Source organism: Oxyura jamaicensis, chromosome 3 (genome assembly GCF_011077185.1).
Source record: "Oxyura jamaicensis isolate SHBP4307 breed ruddy duck chromosome 3, BPBGC_Ojam_1.0, whole genome shotgun sequence".
Lineage (NCBI taxonomy): Eukaryota > Metazoa > Chordata > Aves > Anseriformes > Anatidae > Oxyura > Oxyura jamaicensis.
In genome coordinates this window covers 34,443,528-34,450,229 of record NC_048895.1, presented here as the reverse complement: position 1 = coordinate 34,450,229, position 6,702 = coordinate 34,443,528, and the positions used below count along the sequence as shown (strand labels likewise).

Here is a 6,702-nt window from a genome sequence, read left to right as displayed (position 1 = left end):
CAACTGCAAAACGTTCCACAACAAAACAAGGTATGGAAAAGGCAGGACTCCAGCATCTCTAGAAGATTAAAACCTGAGCAATGGTACAAATCTTCTGATTTACTCAAAATACCGCGCTAGACACAGGCTCAATGAGCTTTCTGTGTTTCCTCTGTAATGAATTCCCCACAGTCTGAGCACCGCACACCTGGTACTCTTGTCAAAACCTACTACCCTGCCTCCTTTTTCTAAGCACGCCTAAGCAGTGGCTCCTGAGGAGTGCCTGCCACACAAGCGATTCACGTGGAGTTCCCATGGCCTGGTTACGTACATGGGGCCTGCTGCCAGGGCTCTGGAAGGAAACAAGCACTGAGCAGACAACCAAGGCTAACACACGTGTGCCCACACCAGTTATGCATTCTGCTTGTGCTGCACACCTAGACCTGGCTCACTCTCATCGCAGAGTAGCAGCACAGCTGGACAGTCACCGTCACTGCCTGCCTCTGCACCATTCCTACGGCTCTTTCTCTTTTCTTGAAAGAAATGTGGTATGTGCCCAGTGGCACTTCACACAGGAAGATTTGATAGCTCACGGGATCAGAAAGGTGGGTGAGATCTTCAGGCCTTTTAGCTCTAGGAACCGCAACTCTAGATATGGGAGTAAACTACCTGCTGGGAGTGTGTGCTGCCTTTGAACAGCTGATCCGGATAAACAGAACCAAAGACCTTTCCTGCTTCAATTTTGGGATAAAAATTATTCAGCTACTATTATTGCTCCAGAATATTTTACTGTTGACGCTTTCTAGTGACAAAGAGTAATAAAACTGTCCAGAGAAGGACCACATCTCACGCTGAAAGAAAATAATATATTAATGAATGAACTGTCAAAAAATCATTTATGTAAAAGGATGTTCTATTTACAAAGGTCAACCTGCTCTTCAGGACAAGTAAAACCACTACTGGAAAAAATATACATATAGAAATGTCTCATCTTTCAAATAGACATTTACAAATACTCTGCTTTGTTTAAGCGACTAGAAACATTAAGACATATGAAATTGAAAGTGTGTTCTGCATGCAGTTATGATAGAAATTACATTATTGGACCTCAGCGTGTCATTTCTCATCACTGTCAGTGACACGCTCTTAGGCTCTTCTAAACCACCACAGCCTGGCTATTACCTTAGGATCTCAAAAGGAGGACATGGATCTTCATTAGGAGGTTATCAGTCACTCTTCATTTTGCCATTAAAAAAGGACATCCTGATTGTCTTCACAGCAGGAGAGTCCGTCTGGTCTTGTCAAACTCGGCGTCCTTTTCCCTGAGTTTCCTGCTAGTGTTTTGCTAGGCATGCTGATCGTTGGCTTGGTGTTATGTACAAGTCCTTGGGCAGCACTCTTCCCCTTATAAGGCAGAGTTCAGAAATTCAAGCAGCTCTGCACGGTTCCGATCTCTCTGTAGGGCAGAAAGGCAGAGGCAGCAGATCAACAGCCTTATACTCAGCAGGCCAGGGCGGCACAACCCTGTTTTCTGTGGGGCCTTCGCACACTGGCACCCTGCACAGCAAACGTTACCCCATCCAAACACCAGGGTTTTACGGTCTCCCAGATAGCTGTGAGTGCCTGGAGGAAGAGCAAGGCAACGGGTACTCAGGAGAGAGACTTTAGGAGCCAAGCTCTCACTGCCGCTATCTCATGATATATTTTCTGAGTGGCTCCCTGTGGAGGCTCCACAGGGTTGCCATCATGTAGCTCACAGCCAACTCAGGAGGGAACTTGCAAGCAGAACAGATGCAATTCTCTGCTGTCTGAAGCAACCTTTGCTGCACACACAGCAAGTTTTGTGTTCTGGGAAGAATCGTTTTCTCTATACACAAGCAGCAGCTTGTAGCACAACAGAAAAGGAACCAGAAACTTAGGTTCTTGCTTTGCATGAGAGACAGCCTAAACAGAACACTTTGTTTCCAGTGGTTTTAAAATCAAAGTTTAGGAAACAAACATTGATTCTTAAAATATTGTGAATAATGGGTATTGGTCAATTCAGCATGTTCATGACTAGGGCCACTACTCAAAAAAAGACCAGTGTCAAATATTTGACAGCAAACACTGAAGCAAGCAGGTCACTAGGAGAAGGCTAGCAAGCATTCAGCATAATTTAACGTAAACCTTACTGCCACAAAAAGAAGATAATGTATTTTTGATCAAATCCAACTTGGAATGCTCAGGTCTATGTTGGTAACTACAGAACAAACAGTTATGGCTAACTCAGAACCCACTGAACGGGGTACCTCAGCAAAGGGTCACTTTTTAAACTTTTTAACTAAGTCGATATAGTGACTCATCTGAAAGCCCTCTGCAGATCACTGTAAGGTACGGACATTGCTGAAAAGAGTGGCAATATTTAAATGCTGAGTCTAAACACCCATAGCAATAGCAGAAAATGCTACCAATTCATGGTATCTAGTGCCTTGGGTGTCTCAGCAGATATACCTGACTGCTTTGAAATAATGCATGGTCTGGATACTATCATCTTTTTTTTTCTTCCTCTCTAAATAGTGGCTAGTCTCACACACATTAGAAAAAATAGAGTAAAGCAGGAACTGCCACATTTGATCACAGGAGACTGGAAAAAGCTGAGGACAATCAAAACCAGCAGAAGCTAAATCATCAGGGAAAGGTACAAATCACCTAAATCTTACGGACTAAAATTCTGAGAACCTGCGTGGGCATCGTTGGGTTTACCTATTCATGCCTGAGTACTCCAAGACCACTCATTTAACAAAACCTGCCAAAAGGATGCATTTACGTTTCTCAGGTGGCATCACAGCCACATTAAATGCTACTCCCGATTTACAACCCATAAGATCTACGCCTCTACTAAAGAGTACTATTAGAAAAATATAAAAGGAGATTATATTTTCCATTAGGGATACACAGACTGTTTTAACTATTACCTCTTTATCCTTCTTCGACTTCTTTATTTTCATCTTAATTTTCTTTCCAGTTATCATGCTGTAGTTTTCATTCTTCTTTTTGTTTTTGAAGAACTAAAATGAGATCACGCATGAGAAAAAAAGCTTTATTTTGTCATGCTACAAATCTTAAAGAAAATTACAGACGATAATCTTTTATGCTTCCTAAATGTCTAAAAAATAGAAATACATTTCCATTTGTTTATGACAAAACTGGTTCTATTAGAAACATTTTTCTGACATGACACATAAATTGTTTAAATAAGAAATACAATGGGAATTTTGACTCAAGCATACCTTAGAAAGTTGGACAGGTCCTGTTTTCTCTCTCTTTTTCTTCTTTTCTTTCTTCTTTTTCATTTTATTCTCTTTTTTCCTTTTCTGTAAGACACATACTGTAGTGCTTACAGATTCGCAAGTGCAGAAAAGGGAAACCCACAGAGCCTTTTCATGCTCTGGCTAGTCTAAACAGCCCCCACTGCTTACCCTCATCACTGCTGAATAGGTCCTATGTGAACTACACAGGACGTAATGCAGAGAAGTTAGCAACCCTTTGGGTCTCAAGAAACAGAAACAGCATGATCCCTGATTCTCTCTTTTTTTAAACGCACAACACCCAATATATAAAATCTCTGAGCAGAAGGTCATATAAAAATGAGAAAAGAAAAATCACAACACCAAGAAACTGTTACTCTCTCTGACTATAAACAGCTTCTTCTGACAAGTTCTATAAAGTTATCGAGGTTCCCACCTTTTTCAGACTACTCTAAATTCTAGGACCTGCAACGACTGTTAAAAGGCACCATAAATTACTTCTTTGATAAACCGCCAACTGTACATCAACTTAATCAGTTCACCTGCTGTTGGCACTAAAAGTATGCTCTAGATTTACATAGCCACAGACAAAACCAGTAAGTATTACATGATATTTAGGGTTACCAAAACACAAAGAACTATTTTCTGTTTGTTAACTACTCGTTACTAACTTGTTTGTTAACTACTCATTATTACTAGCTAAACTTTACCTTTTTATTGTGCTTTTCTTTTTTCCTTTTCTTCGATTTAGACTTAGGAGAATCTGAAAAAAAAACTATCTAGGGTTAGTATTCTGTAGAAGGCATTTGGTTTTACATGTAGATATATAAAACGTATGAAGAAAATGCTTTAATTCAGCTGAACACATCAATACTGGTTTAAATTAACACTGAGAAAAGCAACACATCAAATTACTGCCACTTGCTGGTCTAACATGGAAACTGAAAATCATCTGAAAACGTTATCACAGTACAAGGCGAATTAAACTTCTACTTGCTCAGCTCCCATTTCAAGTGTTTCTGTACAGTTGAAACTCACGCATTGTGTAAGCTGATCATAGATTATACAATGACCGGTATGTGAGGAAGTTGATTTTGAAGCACTAACTCTGACTATGGGACTATAAACTTAGAAAGGCTGAGAAATAACTCACTCATCTTCTTCCAACGCTGCATTCAAGCTATCAGCTCTGCAGTTTCTTTGTAATAAATTTCAGACAAAGGATAACATAACAGGAATACACCAGAGCACAGCCAGGCTTAAAAGTTAAAAGTCTAAGGTAAGGCTGCCCAACACTGATCTTCTGGCATCCTCACAACAGATGCAGCACAGGCATGTCAGAAGAAATGATGGAAATGGTAGTTCCATCACCACATTCAGTCTCTTCGTAACACCAGGTGAACGTGGCAAGGGGTGCAAAGAATCATAAGAAGAGATTCTACAGGTACCTTAGGCGGAAAAGGAAGACTAACGAGGGTGTACCCACTGTGATGAGCAAGACGGGTGAACTTGTGACAACAGACATGGATAAGGCTCAGGTACTCAACAATTTTTTTGCTTCAGTCTTGACTGGCAATCACTCTTCTCACATTTCTCACGTCCCTGAACCTCAAGGCAGGGACTTGGGGAGCAAAGTCACTGTGAGTGAAGATGGGATTTGAGACCATCTGGTGAACCTGAACATATGTAAGTCTACGGGGTCCAAAGAAACGCAACCCAGGGTCCTGAAGGAACTGGCTGATGGAGTTGCCAAGCCACTCTATCATACTTGAAAACTCCTGTCAGTCCCCGGTGACTGGAAGAAAAGGAAATGTCACTCCCGTTTTTAACAACGCAGAAAGGAAGACCGGGGGAACTACAGACTGGTGAGCCTCAGCTCCACGCTCAGGAAGACCATGGAACAGATCCTCCAGGAAGTTGTATTAACACATATGAAAGATAAGTGATTTGAGACAGCCAGCATGACTTCACCAGGGCTAAATCGTGCCTGATCAATCTGGTGGCCTTCTACGATGGAGTGACTGCATCAGTGGATAAGGGACGATGGGCCAATGTCATCTACCTGGTGAACACACACCTACCCAATTTTATCACTTTATCCCTATCTCTTCCAGCCTCGTTGTCACTTTCTGGTGGTTTAGCCATATTTAAAATAAACTTTAAATGTTTCCAGGAGTGCTGTCAAAACTCGTAAACACATTGGTAGCTTACCTCTGCTACTTGAAGAAGACGACCTTGATGATGAGCGTGAGGAGGAGGAAGAAGAGGATGCAGTACTAGAAGATGATGTGGATGAAACAGATGATGATCTGCTTCTACTACGTTTTCGCTTCCTTTTTTCTTTACCTTAAGAAGACAAGAGGTAACAGTCACATGCCTGCTAGTAACTGTGGTCTACAAAAATGACTCTTACAGAATTATAACACGGTAAACTGATATTTTGATGAGGTCCCCCCCCTTCCAGTGTGCCACAGGGTATTATTAACAAGTGACTAAGGAACACATTACAGCCAAACATGATAGCAAACACAAAGGATAACACACGACACAGGCACCACCACTGCACTGGAGCCGATCAACAGCACCTACCCCGGCCTTTCAGCTCTTCCTGTGAGGTTGCACAGAGTGTCCTGCTTTTTTCATCCTTCTGGTTATCCATATCTAGTACAAAACAAAAGCACGTTCAGTTACATCACCCCCAAAAGCCTTTGAGGAAAAAGAGAGCAGTGCAGCGACCGAGGAGCTGAGAGAAGGCACCTACGAGCAGCCCCACGGGCACCCTCACAAAGGGCATGCCTCACACCCCCGTGAGGCAAAACTTAAGGCAGTCATCCTCCTGCAGCAGGAACCGGCAGCCCGAGCCCTGCTTTCACTAACACGACACGATTTTTTAATCTTTTTTTCCACTCCAGTGCAGCCATCGCGAAGGCGCCCGGCGCCTGACAGGGCCGCGGACGGGGCCGAGGCGCGCGGGCCCCGCGGGGCGCCGCCATTTCGTGGGGCCGGCCCGCCGCCGCCTCACGGAGCCCACCCCGGTCCCGCACTTACCGGGGACGGCCGCAGCGCTGCTACGGGCCCCGCGGCACCCTGGCTGCCGACCCGGAAGGGTTGCAGCGGCGAACCGGAGGCTGGAGGCGGCGGCTCCCGGCCCTTCCCGTCCAGGCACCGCCTCCCGGCCCGGCGCCGAGCCCCGCCATGCCCGGCCCGGCCCGGCTCAGCCAGCTGGCCACACGTACCGCACGCGGCTAGGAAAAGGCACTCAAGCAGTTACAAACATTCAATAAATACATTAACACATACCGTGTGTCCACGTAGAAATATCATACGATCTTCCGTTACTTGCTCCGCACAATATTTCTGAAAAGTTTTTGTTGTTGTTGTTTTGTTGTTGTTGTTTTTGTTTGTTTTTTCCCCACACAACATCAAAATTCTTCCC

The 6,702-nt window shown here is 43.8% G+C and overlaps 2 long non-coding RNA genes across 2 annotated transcripts; both read right to left on the bottom strand.

Annotated features, from left to right (window-relative positions):
• Positions 1-750: 750 nt before the first annotated feature.
• On the bottom strand, positions 751-3,545 carry LOC118164464. The gene is made up of 3 exons (XR_004749512.1): positions 3,249-3,545; positions 2,934-3,026; positions 751-1,435 (listed from the first exon to the last, which is right to left on the bottom strand). It is a non-coding gene; the product is annotated as an uncharacterized LOC118164464 (long non-coding RNA).
• A 456-nt stretch (positions 3,546-4,001) lies between these two features.
• LOC118164463 lies at positions 4,002-6,456 on the bottom strand. Its single transcript, XR_004749511.1, has 4 exons — positions 6,315-6,456; positions 5,856-5,927; positions 5,478-5,612; positions 4,002-4,029 (listed from the first exon to the last, which is right to left on the bottom strand). It is a non-coding gene; the product is annotated as an uncharacterized LOC118164463 (long non-coding RNA).
• Between the last annotated feature and the right edge of the window lie 246 nt (positions 6,457-6,702).